General features: G+C 35.9%; 1 pseudogene; it reads right to left on the reverse strand.

Moving 5' to 3' along the window:
- The window catches only part of LOC103071016 (voltage-dependent anion-selective channel protein 3-like), a 79,996-nt pseudogene extending 59,424 nt beyond the window's left edge, over positions 1–20,572 (reverse strand).
- Positions 20,573–24,032: the final 3,460 nt, after the last annotated feature.

Raw genomic sequence — 24,032 nt, forward strand, 5'->3', positions numbered from 1 at the left:
CCATTGGATCAATGGTCCAGGGCCTTCATAGCTGCTTCAATTTGCTAATTAGATAGCCTTTAAGAATACAAACTTTCCCAATCAAACTAGCAAATGTTGGCATTGCATTTTGCTTCTTCAAACACCTGAAGTAACACCTCTGAGGTGAAGGAAAGAATATCATGTGTATGACCTCATCTTTGGATATTCTACTGTACGATACCATGTCTTAGAACATGTGTGACGGGTAAATGTTTATAATAAGTTCAGCTTGTGACCCAATGACCCATATGTATGCTTGTTTTCCACTTGCCTTCTTAAAAATACATGCAGTTAATTTCAATTTATAGATACTCATTTGGTTTTAACATCTTTTACTATCTAGGCCAGACCACTCTGGTGACGTGGGAGACCTTAGGTAGATTACATACATGATGAAATGGTAAAGACAAAAAGAACTCTAGTGGCTAACATATGCCAGGCATGGTTCTGGACACATTACGTATTTATTTCAGTCTTTACAACTGGCCTTCAAGATAGATACTGTTATTCCCATTTGTACTTTTTTTTTTTTTTTTTTTTTTTTTTCTTGCGTTATGCGGGCCTCTCACTGTTGTGGCCTCTCCCATTTGCGGAGCACAGGCTCCGGACGCGCAGGCTCAGCGGCCATGGCTCACGGGCCCAGCCGCTCCGCGGCATGTGGGATCTTCCCGAAACGGGGCACGAACCCGCGTCTCCTGCAACGGCAGGCGGACTCTCAAGCACTGCGCCACCAGGGAAGCCCCCATTTGTACTTTTGAGAAGATAAAGGTTTAGGAGTTTTCCCAACAATATCACACTACTGGTGAATTGTTGGAGCCAAGATTCTGAAACAGACTTTCTAAAGTCTTTTCCAAATACACCAATATTCCTTATATTCCCCAGAACAGCTCAAGCACAATAATACTGCCAGGATCTTACTTCCCTTGCTGGCCTTTAAATGGTGCATGTGTTCTTAGTTGTAATCAACAGAAACTGACCCTGATCAATTAAATTTGTTTTAAGGGTTATTAGATAACTCGAGGAATCACTAGCTGGGCTGCAGATTGAGACATGGAAAAACAATAGGAACAAGAACAGCTCCTAAAACCATAGCCACAATCATCCCACAGAACTAGTCCTATAAAGATACCATTGCTGCCACCATTAACCCCTTGATGCCACAGCTTGGACCTCCACCATCACCCCGGGCACTAGCTGCTCAACACCGGACACTGCCTTTGCCCATGGCCACTGCTGCCCTGGAAACTCGAGGAGTTAGTTACCTCTTCCACTGCAGCCTTCCACCCACATGGGTTCTTCAATGCCTCTGTTCTTTGCCTGAATTCCCCAACTCGAAGTTAAAGTGAGGTCGAGCATGTCTGATCAGTTGAGCCCGTGTCACATGCCTACACTTTAGTCACAAGGGGTACTGCAAAACCAAGTACCTGATATTCTCAAATTCTTTCATTATAGATAGGCTGTCACTGCCTTTCCCCAAAACTCAAAAATGCTATCGTCACATTAGCAATAGGAGAGGACAGCTCTCCCCCATTCCCACCATCCCTGAAAAATGTCAACAATACATCTGAGTTTGTTTCTCATTCTTTTGGCTTCAGAATTTAAAAGTTTCCTTTTAAAATATAAAGAGGATTACCTAAAGAGGACAAACATTGCTATGAACAAGCCAGCCCTTTAGATCCTTCTGGTTTATGTGATTATTTCACATAAAAATCAAAGTTCTAAAAAGATGGGCTATAAAAAAAATCACCTTGATTTAGGTTCAAGGGTAGGAAAAGAAGAATTAATAGAGAAAGGCAAAACTGGTTTGTTTTTGTTGTTGTTCAGTTGTTTGTTCTGCAGACCTGGGAGGTAACTCTAGGAAAAGTGACTGAGAGGGAAAAAGAGGCAATATGACCAGAAAGTTACTTAAATAACAAATGGGTATGCATTCATTCATTCTTTGCTCCAACAAATATTTTTGAGCGTCTGTGCTGCCAGGCACAGCACTAAGTATTGGGGATACAAAAAATGTGTAAAATCTACTCATTTTTTAATGCTGTTTGCTTTCTTCATGTCTAGGGTGCTCAGTAGCTCACAGATATTTCCCCATAAGGGGCTAATTCTCAGGAAACCAAACATGATCATTTTCTTCTAAAACATCTACATGGCATGAAATGAAACTAGATTGCACTGGTTCAGTCTGTGTTTAATATTCTGAAATCATAATTTGAGCCATAAATTCTGTTCCTTTCAAGTGATTGCTGTCTGGGGATTCTCACAGCAGCCTTGAGTTTGGGAGTACTCAGATCCTTTCCTGGCTGTCACTGGCTTGTTTAAGTGACCCTGAGCAAATGAGTTAAGCATCTCTGGGACTTGGTTTCTTCATCTCTAAAAGACGGATAAAAATACCAGCCACCTGTTGTGAAGATCAGGGAGCTAATATGTCTCAGAAGCTTTCAAATCTCTGGCTCTAAGCCTTTTGCTATCTATGCCTAAGAACAAAGACAACTCCTCATTGCTTTCACCCAAATGCTGCATTCAAAGGAATAAAAAAAACAAAAATACAATATTTGAGTTCTACAAGACTTGAAGCTTATTTTGTATTAGTTTGAATTGCAAACTGTTTTTCTCTGTTGTACTCTTGGCACTGCCATTTTTTAAATACAGCTCTTCATTTGCATAGTAATTACAAAGTTTAACAAATAGCATTAATGCCTGAAAGAAGGAGGTACACTCCATTTAAATTACTGACAGTATTGCATTACACATTTTTAACCTCACTTAAAAAAAAAAGGAAATCTATTCCATTCTCATGTGCTGTACAGATTCCCAGAGCTCAGCAATATTTGTGCTTTCAGAAGGTAAAATCTCTTCCTGTGCTCTTTAGTGACTTCTAAAACCCTGTTCATAAATACTGATTAGGCACTATTTCACCATAGGACACAGGACACAGTTGGCACAACTCCCCACTCAGAGCCAAACTGGAAATGTTAGTATAGTAAATTAGGCCAAATATCCTAGCTGTATTGCACATGAAGGATCATCTTTAATAAATAGACGCTAATGTAGCACTTGGATCACTTATGGCTGTAAATGTCAAATCCTTGGTCTTGATTCCAGGAAGTTTAAAAAAAAAAAAAAAGAAAGAAAGGAAAAGAAAAGGCATTCAAGGAATGTGTGCTATTTTAATACAAAATGAATAATAAAGAGCAAATGTGAAAATATAATTTGTTTTTTGGAATAATGGTAAATTTGAACAAAAATACATTACTTAATATTAGTATGAGGAAAGGGAAAAAAGAAGAAAGGAAGAGATCTCTCATTCTTCCCACTTATGTCTCTGTAGTATTTGTTTTCCTTGGTTTTTGTCTAGCTCTGTTCCTTTGTGCATTCTATACTATGTATTTTTAACTAGTCTCCCTTTCTCCTCAATTGCTTGTCCATACTTCCTTTGAAGAAACTCAGTTCCTCTAGAAATGAAGCATGCTTGATGAATGATTCCTGACTTACCATCCTAACCACTCTGCTCACATGCCTTTGTATCAAATCAGTACCCACACACACACACCCCACACACAAAACTCATGAGCAAACCTGACATGATGAAATTTAGTTTAGAAAACTTAGTCAGGTGGGCGAATGATCATGGCTTTATCTTTACACTGGCCAGAGGTAAAACAGCTTACTTCCTACCATAAAACTTATCTCTGAAGGACATGTAGGAATTTCAAATAAAAATAGAGATTATATGAGATAAATAATATAAAGAAATTTGATCTGGCTTGATAGACTATGCAAACACTTTAACCCACCTATTCATTGTCCTGGAGGTTTAGCTTGTTTGGTTTTCTGACTTGAGACAGCAGATGCAATACCTAAGAGTAATCACAAATCCCTGATTTCCAGCCAAATGTCAGCAACTTATTAGACCTCCACAAGTCAAACTTCCCAAGTCTCAGTTTCCTCCTCTGTAAATTAGTGTTAAGAGTACCTATCTCATAGATTCATTGACTCATGGAATCAAAGGACTCAGTACAGTGTTTGGCATACAAAGGGAGCCCAATAAACAGGTGATATGAACATCACTATTTCTAAATGAATGGAGTCACTTTGAGTCTTAATCCTTAAGGATTTGATATTTTATTCACAGCTTTAGCCTGAAACAGCTCGTTTTTCATGTGTGATCTCTGCCTTAGGAAAAAAAAAAAATGTCTTCTCTTTGGTATATCCTTAGTCTTAAAATTCTATGCATACAATAGTTTGTTTGTTTTTGTGCTCTGTCACTGACCTACACTCTGAAACCTTCAGCAAAGTACCATATTTTTCACAAATTTTATTTTCTAAAACTTCCTAAATACTATAGTAGTAGTTTACATTGTGAAAGTCATGGCATTTTCAACTTAAAATGAAATTATTTGTGTTATAATTTTATCCTTAGAGTCAACATTATATGGTTTATCATGGGGAGACATCTATAATAGAGATTTAAAGCATTATTCTGAAGAGGTGCCTCTGCTATATCCATCCAATAATAGCCTTATCTTAGATAAACTCCAAGAGGAACCTGATACAGTCTTCATTATAATAACTGTATTAATAGTTTAGTGATTGTTTGATCCCCTGCTCTATGCCGGGTACTATTCTATGTGTCTTCCAAAAGACTTAGTTGTAATCTTTACCACAGCCATTCAATAAAATAATTATATTCTCACTTTATATTAGAAAATGGGAACTCCCTAAGGTTAACTCATGAGGTCACATAGATAATAGGAGTAATCATCTGGATTCAAACATAGGCCTTTGTTTGGCCTCAAACACCTATGTCTATTTTACTGTACCATTCTGTGTTCTCAAATTAAATCATAGGGATACTTTGCTTAGCAATACTGATTGTTCAGGTCGAACATTTCCTTTAGTGTGAAAGAAATGTGCTTCCTTTTTGGTAGGTAATTCAGAGCTTATTTCTAAACGCATAAAGTTTTTTCATTTTAACCTCCTTCATAGGCAATACAAATCTGAAAAGAATGGATCAACCATTTCATGATTTAATTCCGAGAAATAAGAATACCAGGTAGATTCTCTAGGTGAATTGAGTTAAGGGATCCTGAAAAAGTTCACAGGGCATGGAGTTAAGTGGTATTACCTTGAGACGTGGATTCTGAACAGGTGAGGCAGTAAAAGCCATGTAAACAGTGGACTAGAAGAACATGAAACCTATTCTAGGTCCTGGGTGGAAGTCATAAAATGGTACATGCCTGAATTTATTTAAGAATAGCTCAAAAACAAGCAAGTTAGCCCCGGCCAGTGGTGGGATCTTTAAGTCTGTGAGCCATTGCCAAAGACAAAATAGATCCTTGGTGAGAAGATCAAGGACTTGACACTAAAAGGTTTCAACAGTGGTATTGGGCTTTATGGTGGCTCAGATGTAAAGAATCATTGGAAATAGAGGTACTATTCGGGATCCATGCAAGGGTTTAGGGAGATGAGGACTTTCAATTAAACAGTATTATTTAGTTTTCCACAAAGGGATGAGATAAAATTATAATGTAAATTTTATAGATTAAACATTAATTTAGATATAGGTTGTGGTGTGTTCTAAGAAAAAATCATGAGAAATAGATAATACAATATTAAGATAACCTATGTAAGTTTCAAAAGAATATTATAATAAATAGAAATATAATTTATGAGGGGATTGGAGATTATTTTGAAAGGTGCTATTATATAATATCAATATTATTCGTTTGACAAATTTCTGTCAACAAATAATATTGTACTGCCCATAAATTGAGTATTTACAAGTCTCTAAGAGTAAGCAGTATTCTATGAGCATTCATCCAACAAACAGAACTGAATACTCCTAAGTGCTTAATGAGCACTGTTGACTGCTTAATTAATGTGTTCAGGTTTTTAATCTCATCTACATCTCTAGGGAATACACTGACCTAACAGATTATGGCATCCCCTTTGGTCCAGTGATAGGCTTGTGAAGGAATGGGTTTATTTCCTATTCTAAGGGAGGACGGTAGTACGTTTTTTTCTCCTTCCATGAGTGTTTCTGTCTCTATTTCCTAAAGGACAGGGACATTGAATCACATTAATCTGAACGTTATTGGAAGCTGTGCTGCAACTACAAGGTGAGTCAGCCTCAGTATAAAGCCATTCCTGATGTAAGCAAAGTATATAAATGAAAAGAACTTGGGTCTTGGATGACATCATTTAGCTGCTGTATATGATACATCTGGAGTCAACTTTACCTTTTATTGGTTAAGCCAGTTTGCATCTATATTTTCTGTCACTTATAATCAAAAAAATCCTAACTGATACACATGCTTTCTTCTATGTGTTGTTGATTTTTCAGGAAGGAAAGATGTTGAGTTTCTGCTCCCAAGAAGCTTATAAGGGAGCAAACAAATATATACATTACTATGTTCGGATAAAATAGTTATTAAAGGATCTATATGTAAATATATTATATGTACACATATAAAATAGACACATAAAATATATACATAATTACAAAACAATGGGACAAATGTTAATGTTTGTCATGTTCAGAGGGCAAACACTCTCCTGTCCAATTGCTCCCACAGCAGGCAGAGCACAAGAGACCACCAGGCTACATGAATGCAGACCATGGCTTGCCCAATTTCAGACATGAAATCCACATTCACTGTCTTCAATAATCAGCATCAGCAGTGAATGTGGAAACGTGACCCCCATGAACGAGACCTCCCTCACACTCAGAGTCTGAATAGATCATTGAACAGAAAGATAAATTATTCCTCACTGAGCTCTATTGTAGAATATAATAACAAGTACTTCTTTATAAATTTTACATTTAACTTTAATTTTATTTTTAAATTTTATTCTTATTAAAATATAAGAATACCCTTGTTCTTGTGAGATATATATATATATATATATATAAATAATCAAGTATTATGAGAGCACTGTGGTTATGAATTTGCATTGGGGGAGGACACAGTCATGGAAATTTTCATAGAGTTATCATTTGGTGTTCAAGGTAATACTCTGCCATAAATTTAGGAAAGTTAGTCAATAAATATTTATTGAGCACTTACTATGTGGGAGGCAGGCACTGTTCTAGGCTCTGGAGAAGTACTACTGAAGAAAAGAGAAAAAAAATCTCTTTCGTATGTGGCATATATTTAGTAGAGTTGAAAAAGTCAGATAATAAAAGAACTAAGTTAAATTGTATGGTATGTTAAAGTAATGAGTGCTATGGAGAAAAAATAAAGCAGAGAAGTGAGATAAGGAGTGTTTGAATTGGTGTGGGCAAGGGAGACTGCAATTTTAGGTAGGATGATCAAGGAAAACCTCACTGAAAAGGTGATTTGAGAGCAAAGATCTCTAAGAAAGAGGATTCTAGGCAGAAGAGCCGGCAGTACAAAGGTCCCTGAATCTGGACCATATCTTGCATGTCCAATGAACAGCAAGATGGCAGAGCATCTAGAGTAGGGTAAGCAAGGGAACGGGAGAAGATATACTGGATCCCCAAATCTGGTAAGATTTCAAAGGCCTTTGTAAGTTCTTTGACTTTTACTCTGAGTAAACTGGAAGGCCACTGGAGGTTTTGAGCTAAAGGGTAACAAGACCTAATTTAGGTTTCAATAGGATCATTTTGCTGTGGAGTTAAGAATAGATGGTAGTAAAGAAAAAACATGGTATGTTTATGAAGCAAGTAGTTGGGAGAGTGGCTAAAGGTTATTCTATGCTGCAGTGGGTCCTAGATGGCAAGCTATGTAGAAACTGAGTATGATGGACCTTGTTCTCTTTGGTAACAATTTTGGACTTTTCTGTAGGTGGCAGATGCTAAATCCCGGGAACAGCATGCTAACATTTATATTTCAGAGAGCACAATCATATGGCAATGTTTCCCTCTCTAGGAGAGAAATAACAGTGAGGCAAAGGAAGGAGTTAAGAGGCACTGATTGTCATGATTCAGTTTAACTGCCAATGAAGATCTAATACAACAGCAATTTAAATGAAAGGAAGTTTAAACACTGTCTGTCTAAGGTTATCAAAATGGTTCGTCAGTTGACAAGGATCTAGACTTTTTCTATATTGTTGCTTTACCATCTTAAACACTGGCCATTTATGGTATGGTCCAAGATGGTTATTCCATTTCCATCTATCACACATGTATTCCAGCCAGCAGAAAGAAAAAAAAATGAGAAAAGCATGACAACCTCCTTTTAAGGACATAGTAAAAAAATTGCTCATACCATTGCTAATTACATCATATAGGTCAGAATTTAGCCTCAAGATGATCATATCTAGCTGTAAAAAATGCTAAGAAATTTAATTATCATTCTGGGAAGACATGCAATCCAATAAAATTCAGGATTTCTCTTGCTGAGGGAAAGGAAAAGAGGATATTGGGGCAAGTCTCTGACTCTGCAGCAGAGGCCACTGCAGTAGTCCAGGTGACGGGTGCACAGTGTCTGATCTCAGCCAGTGTCTCTGCAGATAGAAGACAGCAGTAGGTTTAAGAGATGTTTAAAAGGGAAATCAACCAGACTTGGTGAACAATTGAATCTATCAATGATAAAGAGCCACATCTAATCTAAGATCTCTGGCTTGGAAACTGATTTTATGACAGGGTCATTAAGTGAAATAGGGGGATTCCTGAGGAAGGAACAGGTGTATACAAAATAGAAGTTTGGTTTTGTACAGGTTGTATTTGAAATTCTTTATGAAAGTCAATATCTAGAAGAAATCCTTATTTTTATATTATATTGCTTTTTTTAAAAAAAATGTAAACCACAGGACACACATTCTTTCAAGTATAATAGTACTATTTGAGTGTCTGAACTCATTTGTCCTTCAGCCCTGGAAATTGCTCTAGGAAATACATTTCTATTTACTTAAGGGCTACCTGTTATTTTATTCTTGACCCTTCTGCCACTTGCCAGCATATGAGCACAGGTTACCAACTCACTCTAGCCAGTGTTATTTTATTTTAGAGAGGAGCAATGTTAATAAAATGCCTTAAATTCTGACCTCTCTACTTTCACATTTTCTGTGGTAATTATCCATTCAGGAAGACTCACCTTGAGAAATAAGCATCTTTCTGAAATCAATACAAAAGGAAAAGCAAACAATTGTGTAATAGCATTTCTGCTAGTCCTCTCTGTCAACACAGACGTTTAAATCACAAATGTCAATTAGTTTTAGAGGGATTAGGGTATCACCCTTATAAGTAGGAGCCAGAAGCATATAAATAGCTGTCTGCGCTTTCCTCTAGGCCTTCCCAATTTCCATCTTTCCAGAGACCTCACCCTGAAAACATGAAATATCCCAAGAAAGGAACTTTGAAAAATACAAAAATGTGGTCCAAATCAAAGTGGTTAAAAACTAGAGAGGCATTAACAACTTTGAGACAAACAAGGAGACCCATTGTTGAGCTCATTAGATCAGCGCACTAGAGAATGCTAAACCGCCACTATTACTACAACTACTGCAAATTATTGTTGTTGTTATTGTTTTTATCAGGTTTCAGAGCAAATGCCTTTTGACTTAAAAAAAATTCAGGGTTGGAAGATAGTCATTGGGGAAACAGATGAGAAATTACTTTGCATTAATCACTTTATATACATTCAACTCATTTAATTCATATATTTAGCTTGAGGTAGAAATTACATCATTGCACAGATGAGGAACCAAGGTTTTAAATGATATGCCACATTCACAGAAGTAGAATATGAAGAAGTAAGGATTTGAACCCAGGCATATCTGACTTCAAAGCTTCCCAGGGTTTCCCACCACACCGTAATGCTTCTCATGTGAATCTCAGATTCGCTCCATCAAGTTTACTTTATTTGCTGCATTGCCTCAATTCTCAATGTCTTGTTGAATGTGCAGTGACAATTTTTATTATACATTTACACTAATTATTATATTCTACTGTCAGATCAGGGTACACAGGTCACAGGTCCCTTTCCTATGACACAAGTCTACTGTGTACTGCATAAACTTTTGATTGATAAAGCTATCAATTTATTCATTTATTTATTCAATTATATTCAAATAGTCACTAAGTACTATGATATTGTCATGTAGTGAGGGTATGTAAGGGTGAATGAACCACAGTACCGCCCCTCAAGGAGTCCACAGTCCGATGGGAAAAACAAACAGACAAAACAGACAATGGAAATATCTGGACATAGAAACGGTATAGGTAAAGAGACAGAGGAGAACAGAGAATGAAAAAAGCCAAGTATGGCTTTAAGGAAGATTCCACAAAGGGGAAGACATTTGGGCTGGAACTTAAAGAATGGGCTTTAAAAGTGGAGAGCAGGGCCTCCCTGGTGGCGCAGTGGTTGAGAGTCCGCCTGCCGATGCAGGGGATATGGGTTCGTGCCCCGGTCTGGGAGGATCCCACATGCCGCGTAGCGGCTGGGCCCGTGAGCCGCGTAGCGGCTGGGCCTGTGAGCCGTGGCCGCTGAGCTTGCGCGTCCGGCAACGGGAAAGGCCACGACAGTGAGAGGCCCACATATCGCAAAAAAAAAAAAAAAGTGGAGAGCAGAGGAGACAGATGTGCACAAGCATAATGGTTGGAAACACCAGTTAGGAAGTTGTATTGTCTGGGTTCAGGGGTGTCTCTGCCTCTCTCTAGCCGAAAGACCTTGAGAAATCTGCTCAACTTCCATCAGCCTCAGTTTCATTATCTCTAAAATGAAAAACACAGTGGTTCCTACCACATAGGGCTACTGTACAAAGTAAATTAAATAATTTATGTAAAAGTATGTTTCAGACTATGTAACCCAGAAAGAACACTCATTAAATATTAGCTACTATTACTTTGTAATATACTGTAGCTATGCTTTCATTAAAGCACATTGTCTAGTATGGTAAATGGAAATTCTGGTTAAATATTCTAGTTAATAGTTATATTTCATTTGTGAATATACAACTTTCAAAAAATTAAAATATCGAAGATGACTTGTTTCAGGGACGATTGAGTAGATCTTTTCCCTGTCCCTAACCCCAAGTGTAACTAAAAACCTTGGATTATATAAAACAAACATAAGAATACCAAAAGACACAGAAAAGAAAGCAGACCAGCTAGGACCCTGGGAACCAAGAAACTACACAGGAGTGAGTTTCCCTTTAGTTCGCTTTTTGCTTTATATATCCCAGACTTGGAGTTGGAGAAGCCAGAAAACTGGAAACACCAATTGGTAGAGGAAAAAAAAAGCCCCAGCAGAAGGTGACTCTCTCTGGTCATGAGACTTGGAAGGGGGCAGCCTAGCAAGATGGAAAACATTTAACACAATAACTGCTTCTTTTTTTTTTTTTTTTTGCGGTACACGGGACTCTCACGGTTGTGGCCTCTCCCTTTGCAGAGCACAGGCTCCAGACGCGCAGGCTCAGCGGCCATGGCTCACGGGCCCAGCCACTCCGCGGCATGTGGGATCTGCCCGGACCGGGGCACGAACCCGTGTCCCCTGCATCGGCAGGTGGACTCTCAACCACTGCACCACCAGGGAAGCCCAGTAACTGCTTTTATCCAGTGAAATATCACAGAAAAGATGATGCCCCTTCTACCTATGTCAGCAAAGGCTGAGTGAGGATCCTGGACTTTCACTTTCAAAAAGCCCTAATAACTATCCTCCTCAAGTGCTCCCACCTCCCACATCCCTCACCCCCCATCCCTGACGTTGGTAAGGGATGAGTAAGAGCCTGGAACATTCCGCCCCACTAGGCAGTAATGAGGCCTCCAACCCTGCAATGTCAGTTGAGGCCCACAGTGAGATTGGACTTAACATCTCCACTGAGCAGTAATGAGATGCTCCTCTTCCTCCCCATTGGGGTGGTATTAGATGAAGTCTAGTGAAATGTCAGGATTTTGATTACTGCCCAGTAATAATGAAGCCGCCTTCCTCCCATATCCCGTTCCTCCCCCAGACAGCGGAGGCCAAGTAGAGACAGTAATGAGGCACTCCTACCCTTCCTAGGCAGGGAGATATTAGTGGACTCTAGTCAAGAGGGGACTGGAACTTCTGCCCTTACCCAGCAGTAACACAAATCCCCCACCTCAGGTGTCAGTAGAGACCAGATGGGGAGCTTGTACTACAATCCCTACCTCCTTCTCTTGCTGGAGCAGTGTCTGAGGAAGCCAGCTAAAATGGAAGGTTTAAATAAGATCCAGAGTCTTATAACATAAAACCCAGAATATCCAGTTTCAATATGGAGGTTCCTTAAAAAACTACAAATAGAGCTACCATATGACCCAGCAATCCCACTACCGGGCATATACCCTGAGAAAACCAAAATTCAAAAAGAGTCATGTACCAAAATGTTCATTGCAGCTCTATTTACAATAGCCTGGAGATGGAAACAACCTAAGTGCCCATTGTCGGATGAATGGATAAAGAAGATGTGGCACATATATACAATGGAATATTACTCAGCCATAAAAAGAAACGAAATTGAGCTATTTGTAATGAGGTGGATAGACCTAGAGTCTGTCATACAGAGTGAAGTCAGAAAGAGAAGGACAAATACCGTATGCTAACACAAATATATGGAATTTAAGAAAAAAAAATGTTATGAAGAACCTAGGGGTAAGACAGGAATAAAGACACAGACCTACTGGAGAACGGACTTGAGGATATGGGGAGGGGGAAGGGTGAGCTGTGATAGGGCGAGAGAGAGACATGGACATATATATACTAACAAACGTAAGGTAGATAGCCAGTGGGAAGCAGCCGCATGGCACAGGGATACCGGCTCTGTGCTTTGTGACCGCCTGCAGTGGTGGGATAGGGAGGGTGGGAGGGAGGGAGATGAAGAGGGAAGAGATTTGGGAACATATGTATATGTATAACTGATTCACTTTGTTATAAAGCAGAAACTAATACACCATTGTAAAGCAATTATACCCCAATAAAGATGTTAAAAAACAAGAAAAATTACTCATCAGGAAGATCACAAAATGAATGAAAAAAAAAAAACATGTCAACACCAAGATGACAGAGGTATTAGAATTATATGACAATAATTTTTAAATAAGCATTATAAAAATGTATTAAGAAACAATTCACTTGAAGCAAATGAAAAAAAGTAGAAAGCATCAGTAAAGAATTAGAAAATCACAGTAAAGAAGTAGAATATATAAAAAAGAACCAAATGGAAATTTTAGAAGTGAAAAATACAATAATCAAAACTTATAAGCTCAATGGATGGGCTTGACAGCAGATTATAGAGGAGAGAGGGAAGAATCAGTGAACTTGAACATAGAACAATAGAAAGTACCCAAAGTAAACAGCAGGCAGAAAAATGAACAAAATATCCGGGACATGTGGGACTATTAAAAAAAGGTATGACATTGAAATTGTTGGAATCTCAGAAGGAGAAGAGAAGGAGTCCAGTGCTGAAAAAGCACTGAAAGAAGTTATGGATTCAGCAGATTTGGTAAAGTTATAAACCTAAAGCTGAGCAAATACCAAGCAGGCTAAACCCAAAGAAATCTACACCAAAACACATGATAGTTAAACTTCTGAAAACAAAAGAGAGGGAAAAAACAAAAAACAAAAAAACCCTGAAAGCAGTGAGAAACAAAATCTTACCCATAGGGGAAATCAATTCTAATAACAGCAAATTTCTCATCAGCAAGTATGGAGGCCAAAAGAAATGGCACAATATTTTCAAGCGCTAAAAGAAAAGAACGGTCAACCCAGAATCCTGTATCTAGTGAAAGTATCCTTCAGGAATGAAAGGGAAATCATGACATTCCTAGATGAAGGAAAATAAGAAAATTTGTTGTCAACATACCTAAAAAATAGCTAAAGGAATTTCTCTAGACAAAAAGGAAATGATAAATGGATTCATAAAACATCAAAAAGGACCAAAGAATAAAGAAAGAGTAAAAATATGGTAAATTCAATATGTTTTCCTTCCACTCTTGAGTTTTATAAATTGTTTGATGGTTGAAGCAATAACCATAAGCAAAAATGGTTACTCTGCCTAATGTAGATTTAAATGTATGTAAAGGAAATATTTAAGATAATTATATTATAAATGAGGAGAGTAAAGGGAAGTAAATGGAGGTAAGGTTTATATACTTTACTCAAGCTAGTTAAATAATTGACAATAGACAAGTTGGAAGTAAAAGGATTGGAAAAGATATATCATAGAAACAGTAACCAAAAAACCCCAGCAGTATCTAAATTAATACCACATAAAATTGACTTCATATCAAAGAAAATTACCAGAGACACAGAGAAACATTATATATTGATATATATTGATATATATATATATTTATAGAACTAGACAGAAATCAGCAAGGATATAGAAGCACCCAACAGTACCATCGACCACTAAGATCCAATCAACTGTATTACTTCACCCAACAGCAGCAGAATACATATTCTTTTCAAGTGCCTATGGAACATATACCAAGACAGATCATATCCTGAGCCATAAAATAAACATAAACAAGTTTTTAAAAAGCTGAAATCATACAAAATTTATTCTTTGATTACAATGGAATCAAACTAAAAAGCATTAACAGAAAGATAACAGGAAAATTTCCAAACTCTTGGAAACTAATAACACATCTCAAAACAATTTTTGGGTCAAAGAGAAAATCTCATGGGAAACAAAAAATACATTGAACTGAATGAAAATAAAAGTATGCTATATCAAAATTGGGATAGTGTGAAGGCAGTGTTGAGAGATACATTTATAGCACTAAGCATACATTAGAAAAGAGGAAAAGTTTCTAATCAGTAATCAAAGTTTTCACCTCAAGAATCTAGAAAATTAAGGGTAAAATAAACTATAAGGGAATAGTAAAGATAAGAAACATTTGAAGATGAAAACAAAATACATTAGAGAAAATCAATGAAACGAAGAGTTGGTTCTTTGAAAAGATCCATAAAATTGACAAATCTCCAAGACTGACAACAAAAAAGGAAAAACACAAATTTGTAGAATCAGGAAGGAAATAAGGGATATTACTACAGACCCTGCAGATCTCTAAAGGATAAATATATAATATTATGGAGAACTCTATATAAATTTGAAAAGTCAGATAAAATGAGCCCATTCCTTGAAGAACACATTACCACAAACTATCCAATATAAAACAAATCATTTTAATAGCTCTGTAATTATTAATTAAATTCATAACTTAAATACTCCCAAAAGGAAATCTACAGGCTCAAATGATTACATTGGAGAATTCTACTAAATATTTTGAAAAGAATTAACATCAATTCTACAATCTCTTCCAGAAAATAGAAGGGACCACTTCCCATTTCATTTTATGAAAATATCCTGATATCAAAAGCAAAAAAAAAAAAAAAAAACCAAAAACTAAGAGAACTACAGATCAATAATAGATGCAAATATTCTTAACAAAATATCAGCAAATACAATTCAGCAACATGTAAAAAGAATTATACACCATGACCAAGTGGGATTTATTCTAAACATGAAAGTCTAGTTCAATATTTGAAAATCAATCAATAAAATCCCACCAGTCTTAGTTCAGGCTGCTGTAACAAAAATACCATAGACTGGGTGGCATAAACAACAAACATTTATTTCTCACAGTTTTGGAGGCTGGAAATCTGAGATCAGGGTGACAGTATGGTCAGGTTCTGGTGAGAGCCTTCTCCTAAGTTGCAGACTGCCATCTCTCCTTATATCCTCACATGGCAGAAAGGGCAAGAGAGCTTTCTGGGGTCCCTTTTATAAGGGCACTAATCTCATTCAGGAGGGCTCCACCCATATGACCTAATTATTTCTCAAAGCCTCCACCTCTTATCACAATGGAGGTTAAGGTTTCTACATATGAATTTGGAGAAGACACAAGTATTCAAGTCATTGCACCACCATATTAACAAACTAAAGAGGAAAAAAAATCATATGATAATCTCAATCAAAGCAGAAAAAGCATTTGAAAAAAATAAACATCCATTCATGATAGAAACTTTCAGAAAAGTAGGATTAGAGAACTTCTGAAACTTGATAAAGTATGTCTACAAAGCACTTCCAGCTAACATTGTTATTAATGGTGGAAGACTGATAAACTGTCCTTATTTACAGAAGACACAATTGTCTATATAGAACATCCCAAGGAATCTACAAAATAAACCTCCTAAAATGAATAAGTGGGTAAAGCAATGTTATAGGATAAAAGATAAACATACAGAAATCAGTTGTAGCTCAATGAACTAACACAAAACACGTGGGCATCAAACTTAAAATTCAATACTATTTATAATTGCTCAACAAGACATGAAATACCTACGTATAAATCTAACAAAGCTTCTACAGGACTTGTATGATAAAAACTGTAGTGTACTGATAAAAGAAATCACAGAAGATCTAAATAAATGGAGAGACATTTCATGTTTGTGTACTGGAAGACTCAACAAAGATGTCAATTCTTCCCAAATTGATATACAAGTTTAACACAATTCCTATCAAAATACCAGTAAGATTTTTGTAGATTTATATAAGATTTTTCTAAAATTTATATGGAAATGCAAAGGAACTAGAATAGTTAAAACTATTTGGGAGATAAAAAGATGAATAAAGTGGAGAAATTTGTTTATCTGATTTCAAGACATATGTAGTTACAGTAATCAAGATTGTGTTGTGTTGGTATTGACAAATAGATCAAAGGACCAGAACAGAGAATGAGTGAGTGGTCCCAGACACATATACCCAACTAATGTTTGACAGAGTTGCAAAAAGGAAGGCAGCCTTATGAAAACTGATGCTAAATTAATTGGACACCCATAAGCCCCAAAGTGTGCCTGAACCTAAATATCATACCTTTTACAAAAATTAACTCAAAATGGATTATGGATTTATATGTGAAACAGAAAACTATAAAATGTTTAGAAAAAAATATATAGGAAAAAATCTTTAGAATCGAGGGCTAAGCAAAGAATTCTCAGACTTGATACCAAAAGCACAATTCATAAAAGGAAGTATTGATAATTGGACTTCATCACAGTTAAAAACTTTGTTCTGTGAAACACCCTGTTAAGGGAATGAGAGACAAACTACAGATTGAGAGAAAACATTTGCAAACCACATATGCAAAAAGGACTAGTACCTAGAATATATAAAGTACTCTCAAAACTCAACATTTAAAAAATCCACTTAGAAAATAAGTTAAAGATAAGAACAGTCACTTCACTGAAATGAGTATACAGATGGCAAATAAATACATGAAAAGATGTTAAATGTCATTTGCCATAAGGAAAATGAAAATTAAAACCATGAGATATCATTGCGTACCTATCATAATGACTAAATTTAAAAACTGTGGGGCTTCCCTGGTGGCACAGTGGTTGAGAGTCTGCCTGCCGATGCAGGGGACACGGGTTCGTGCCCGGGTCCGGGAAGGTCCCACATGCCGTGGAGCGGCTGGGCCCGTGAGCCATGGGCGCTGAGCCTGCGCGTCCAGAGCCTGTGCTCCGCAACGGGAGAGGCCACAACAGTGAGGGGCCCACGTACCGCAAAAAAAAAAAAAAAAAAAAAAGTGTGAGAGAACAAATGCTGGTGATGATAAAGAGAACCTGAATCACTCATACATTGTTGCTGGGAATGTAAATGTAAATGGTACAGCCACCCTCAAAAATTATTCGGCAATTTCTTTTTTAAAAAATCTAAATATGTAACTACGCTATGAATCAGAAATTGCACTCTTGGTCACTTACTCCAGGGAAATGAAAGTTTATGTTCACACAAAAATCTGTACATGAAAATTTAAAGCACCTTTATTCATAAGAGCCAAAAACTAGAAGTAACCTGATTATCTTTCTTCAGATGACATTTTGGTTAAACTATCTGTGGTATATCTATGCCAATAGAAAGGAACAAAGTATTAACACACACAAGCTGGATGAATCTTGAGGGAATTATGCTTAGTGAAAACTCCAGTCCTAAAAGGTTATACACTGTATCATCCCATTTTAAAAACATCCTTGAAATGGCCAAATTATAAAAATGGAGAACCGACTAGTGATTACCAGGCATTAAGGAGGGAATGAGGGAAGTAGGCAGTGAGTGTGGTTATAAAAGAGCAGCATGAAAGATCCCTGTGGTGATGGAAATATTTTCTATCTTGTCTGTATCAATGTCAATGTCCTCACTGTGATATGGTACAATAGTTTGGCAAGCTTCTGTCATTCGAGGAAACTGGGTAAAGGGTAAATGAGATCCCTGTGTATTATTTCTTACAACTACATGTGAATCTACACTTATCCAAATTAAAGTTTAATCTAAAAAAAATAGAATACTATGAAGTGTATTAGCCCTGTCTTTATGATTTTCATTCTCTTGATGCTTTTCTCCTATTTTAATTTTTCCCTCCTTGCCCCATCCATCTCCCTGTTTCTCTTAGACACATGTGTTTCTCACCATTTGTGGTACTCTAGCAGTTTTTTTTTTCAGTCTTAACTACTACCCAGACCTTCAATCCATGCTCTGTCTTGCTGCAGCCAGTCAACCAGCTACATTCCTTTCCTAAGCTCTCCAGTCACATGCCCAGAGTATCTAGCCCTTTGTCCTGCCACTTCTGGACTCCAGTGAAATGCTGCACTGGATGATGCCACCCTGAAAGGTAGAGGAGTTGCCTCTCACCGGTGGCAGGGGCAGAATGGGAGAGACCCAGGCAGATAAATTTTTTACTCCTCCTGCTAGCTTGCTCAAGGAATGGTTACTATAGCCATGTCTATTTGTGGCTTATAAAACAGTGGCTGTTGTGGTAGGACATTTTCTTGTTTTGCTTACTACCCTTCCCTGCCTTATTTTCTTACGTTCCTTCATTCTTGCAGCCTTGGGATTGAACCTGCCCCCCAAAAAGTGTTGGCAGTTAATTTCTACCGCAGTTGTCGTTTTTCAGAAAGACAATTTTTATAGTTCCCACTCCCATATACCAAGTATCTTCTTTGAATTTCTAGACTAAAGCAGTCAGGCAATTATTTAGATCTGTTTAATTCTTTGGGCTTATTCTTGCCATTCTAAGTTGGAAACAACATAGCATTGTTGTTTAAAGAACAATTTTTGAAGTCAGACGGACACTTCTTGCTGTGACATTTACATTTGTTTGCATTTTAAGCAAACTATTCAAAATTTAGGAGCATCTGTTTCATGAATAAATTGGTGATAATAATATTGATAGCAAAGGATTTTTGTGAGGACGAAGTAATGATGTTTAGAAGTACCTAACAGACCACCTAACCTGTCATTAATATTATTGAATGCTCTAGTTTTTCCTGTGTTTTTCTCAACAGAGATTCTAACCAATCACAGTGGTAAGAATTCATCATTTGGGGTCTTCTTGCTTCTCCAAATAATTTGCCCTACCTATACTTTCTTTCTTTAGGCCCACTTCTCAAATTGCCACATTGGCAGCAGAATGCAAAGGAGCGGTACTTGAATGCCTGGTAGCCAAGTGTTTACACTGCTCATCATGGAAACATAGCCCAGTTACTTCACCTCTATTAGCTTTACTCTTTTTGTGTGTAAAAGAGAATAATGGGATATTGTATGGATTAAATAAGATAGCATTGATTCCAATAAATGCATATAATGGTCACAACATTCTAACAGTCCTTCTTTCTTTCACTTTTTAATATTCTATCTTGCCCCAAGGTGCTAGATCTCTACAAGTAAAATTTCCACACATGATTTTAATTTAGTACGCCAGTAACTGATACTCCATGGATTTACAGCTTAGAAATACCTGTTTACAGTGATTTTTAAAATTCCACAGTGATACCGTGAGGTGCCAGTATTTTTATGTATTATTATATAGGTATAAGCAAAACAAATCAGCATAGAAGGTGCTTGATTTTTTTTTATGTATTTCCACCACAGCAGTTTTCAAAATTCATTGTCATAATCTTTTTTCATTAATGAATGTTCATTATTTGTATGAAAGAATATCATTGTCCATGATTTTAAAACACAAATTATATGACCTCTGTGGTGTGTTGGAAAAAAGAGGGAAAATAAATAGATGCATAACTCGTGAATGTAGCAAGGATTGCCCTTAGTGTAAAAAGATGATAAGGATAGAGGAAAAAACTGAATAAAATTAATAAAGCAAAAATTAAAAGGAAACCACTTAAAGAAGCATTATACAACTGTTGTTCCTCGCAAGGCTGAAATGTGATATTAACCGTAACTACCAATCATACAGCTTCATTCAAGTACATTAGCCATAGAGAAGAGTAATAAATTTAGTACTGGCTTGTTTCTCATATTGAGTTACTTACTAATGTCAGTGGCAGTGGAATTACTGCGATCAAACGAACACATTTATGTGCACCTGTAATTTAAGTGAGACGTTAAATCACAAAAATGTAAACAACAGTGTGTGCTATTTGTCAGAAACTTCCTGGGAAAACTGTCAACCAGGACTTTATTGCTGATCTGAGAAATAAGTGTGCTCTGCGAAAGTCAGCAGCTTCCTCCTTCTAGAGCTTCTCTGGGAGGCCTCACCCTGACTTTCTGCTAGGACACCGGAATCCATCACCTCGTTTCCAGTGTGCTGCTTCCGGTTGTACATATGGGCAGAGAGACTTAATTTATTCACTAGCTCATCCAATTTAAATCTACTGTGCTTTTTATTTTTCAAATCTGTTCTCAACTTATTTTTCTTTATTCCAAAATCAAATAACTGGGAAGAAATGTTCACAGTGTACACATTTAGGCTGTGTCTATAACCATGATTTAATTTGATCTTCTAGACAAAGTTAACAGTCTAAAAACTGGTATGGAATGTTAGTAAGGAGCACATAGTAATCAAAGAGATTTGTTTATCTAGAGTAGTACTGTTCAATATAAGTATAATATGAACCATATATGTAATTTAAAATTTTCTGGTAGCCATATTTCAAAAAAGTTCAAAAAAGATCTGTGTATTTATACTTTCAGAACATCTCAATGAAGACTAGTCTCATCTTAAGCGCTTAATAGCCATGTGTGCCTAACGGCTACCATATTGGAAAACACAGACCTAGGTTAGAGTCTAGATATAATATAAGCTTAAGTGGCATAGAATTCTGAGAAAGGCTGTGGGATATTTCTGGATAACTGTAGACAACCACAATCTTAAGCAATAATTTAAAAAATGTTTGAAACGATTATTATTCAAAATTTCAGGATTCCAGAGGCAGAGACTGAGTATGAAGTATGTGGATGGAAAGAAGGTTATAGTATTTAGGAGATTACTTACTTTAAGTTTTAAAGTTAATGATTTATCAAGATGACAGAGAAAGAGGCAATCAAGCTGAGCTGTGGAAAATAATTCATGTCACTGAAACTGCAACTCAATATCAGGGTTAAAATTAGAACTGAATTGAATTAAATTTTCCTGGTTATCTTCCATACACTACACATATGGGAATATAAAGATGAATGGGGAAGACAAAATCCTTGTTTTTGAAGGACTCACAATAAAGTGGATAGAGAATATGATCTATTTGAAAAGGATAATTTAAAACAAACCAAAGCAAAATCCAACTAAGTCCAGAAAAATTTAATTCATGACTATTGCTAGTTTTTCAAAATGACTAAGATGACAATAGGAAAAATTCCATTTTCCTATTTTTCAGGATTAAAATATTTTTGTACTGAGACAAAAATTTTATTTGTGGATATCTGTTTTAGTAAATAACTTGATATGTAGCAAAGATATATCCAAATATGCTTTTCATATATAGACTTATCTTTAAATTCACATACTTATAAGATGATTTTTGCTTTATAAATTATACTGTCTCCTCATGATGGAAACAAAGCAGTTCAAAGAGTCCTTAAAGACATAGAAAATAGTAAATGGGATACAAAATTATAGATATGCTATTATTTCAAATATATAAATATTACTTAGAAAATATATTCAAGGATCTATGTCAAATTATTAATAGTAATTGTTTCTAGGTCATTTATTTCCATTTATTTCTATTTTTTACTTTTTAACTATTATAAAAGAGTAATTTAATTTCATGATAAAGCCAATGAAGCTTATCTCATCACAAGGAAAAATAATGTTGGACTTGAATTCATAAAAATTAAAAACTTCTATTAATCAATAAATATCAGAAAATAAAATGCAAAAACACTGGAAAACTGTATGTGAAAAATATGACAAGAAGTCAATACAAAATTCACATAGATTAAAAATTAGGATTAAAGCAAAGAGTACAGTCAAAGCAAAGGAAAATAACACAAAAAAAATCAACCTCATTAATAACCAAAGGAATGAGAATTTAATCATGAGATATTATTTTTGAATATTAATCTAGAAAAGATTTTTAGTCAAAGATATTTATTATTATAAGGCATTTGACATAATGTTCAATTTTATTCACTGCTGTGAGAATACAAATTGGAATAAACTTTCTGGGATATAGTTTGAAAATACTACTCATAACTCTAAGGAAATCTTGTCTTTATTATATTTGAACTAGGGTTTTAATGTGAAGGAATTTATTCCCATTTTTAATTAAAAAGAAAATATTTACATGTTAAAAAGATTATAATTTCAAAGTATATAGTGGTATTTTCTTTTAAAAATCATTATCTACTCATCGAAAATTATGTTTTCAAAGAATGTAAGACACTTCTACTCTTAGTAAACAGCAACACTAGAAAACCTGTGTTTATTCACAATTAATATAGCAGCAATGATTAATCATATTTTTAAAGAAGTAACCCCAAAATATCAAAACTGTACAATAGTGGTTACTATACTGGATTTTTTTGCCAAGCATCAGTAAAATGAGACAGCTTCAATTTTTTCATTAATGTTTTAAGTCAACAGAAACTTAATCCAATACTTTATAAATTATACTGAAGCTAATGATAAGTTTTCAAAGCCTTTTTGAGGGTTTCTTGAAAGCAAAAGGCTGAAAGTCACATAACATGTGAGAAATTAATATCCATCCTGGTGTGGTAAAAATGGTTAAAATAATACATGGAAAACAGTATGGCAACAAATTGAAATGCATATATATATATATATATATATATATATACTTTTGTTTTTTTGAGTAAATAAGCTCCTTGCACTACACTGCACTGTCTCCTACCTTCTCCATCCTCTGTTATCTTTGTACAAGAACAGAGATAAGGAGGCTCTGTTCCACCTCTGCTGGGGACTTGCAAAATGGTTTCACCATTCTGCACATGTCCACAAATGACGGCAAAATCCCCACCGGTATTGATGTGGGGGTTACAAATAAAATTTAGCAAGTAGGCAAATTCTTAAATACAGAATCCACAAATAATGAGGGTCAACTCTATACATGGCCAGTAAACCCGAGTCCATAACATATGCTTTGAAAGATGTAACACACACAAATGTTGAAATTTATCAGAGATAGGAGAGTGTGGATAAATGTTAGCTATTTTATCCTTCATTTTCTAAAATGGGAATATACTAGTTGTAAAAATAATGTTTTAATAAACAATGAATTCTGTGTTCTTTGCGGTAGAGAATAACTTAAATATCAATCATTACAGGCATCTAGTTTTTTAATGTCTTTTTAAATCTAAATGAAAACTGTTATTAAACTATCCATTTTAGAGTATTCACATTAAGTCATATAGTGTTGATAATAAAAAATTGTTAACTTCATGTCATGCAGAAAGAACTCAAAAAGTAAATGAAGAAAGATATTTTAACTACTTTAACTGAATATTTTTACTTTCAGACGCATAGATTTCTTTCTACATTCCTGATATGTTGTTTATGTGAGAGAGAGAGAGAGAGAGAGAGAGAGAGAGAGAGAGAGAGAGTGTGTGTGTGTGTGTGTGTGTGTGTGTGTGTGTATCTTCCACTCACAAGGAGAGGCAAAATTTAGAAGGGAAAGATGAGAGTAAATAAGAAAAAAAGCAAAAATTCCACAAGTGGCATTTCACTAAAACACTTTTTATTCTAATGTTCTAAGCAATATATGGAAATGACTGCTTTTTACAAAAGCAATTTCCTTTTTGGCCTGATGAAAGTAAAAACTTCTGTA

The sequence above is a fragment of the Lipotes vexillifer genome, unplaced genomic scaffold (genome assembly GCF_000442215.2).
Source record: "Lipotes vexillifer unplaced genomic scaffold, Lipotes_vexillifer_v1.1 scaffold644, whole genome shotgun sequence".
NCBI lineage: Eukaryota > Metazoa > Chordata > Mammalia > Artiodactyla > Lipotidae > Lipotes > Lipotes vexillifer.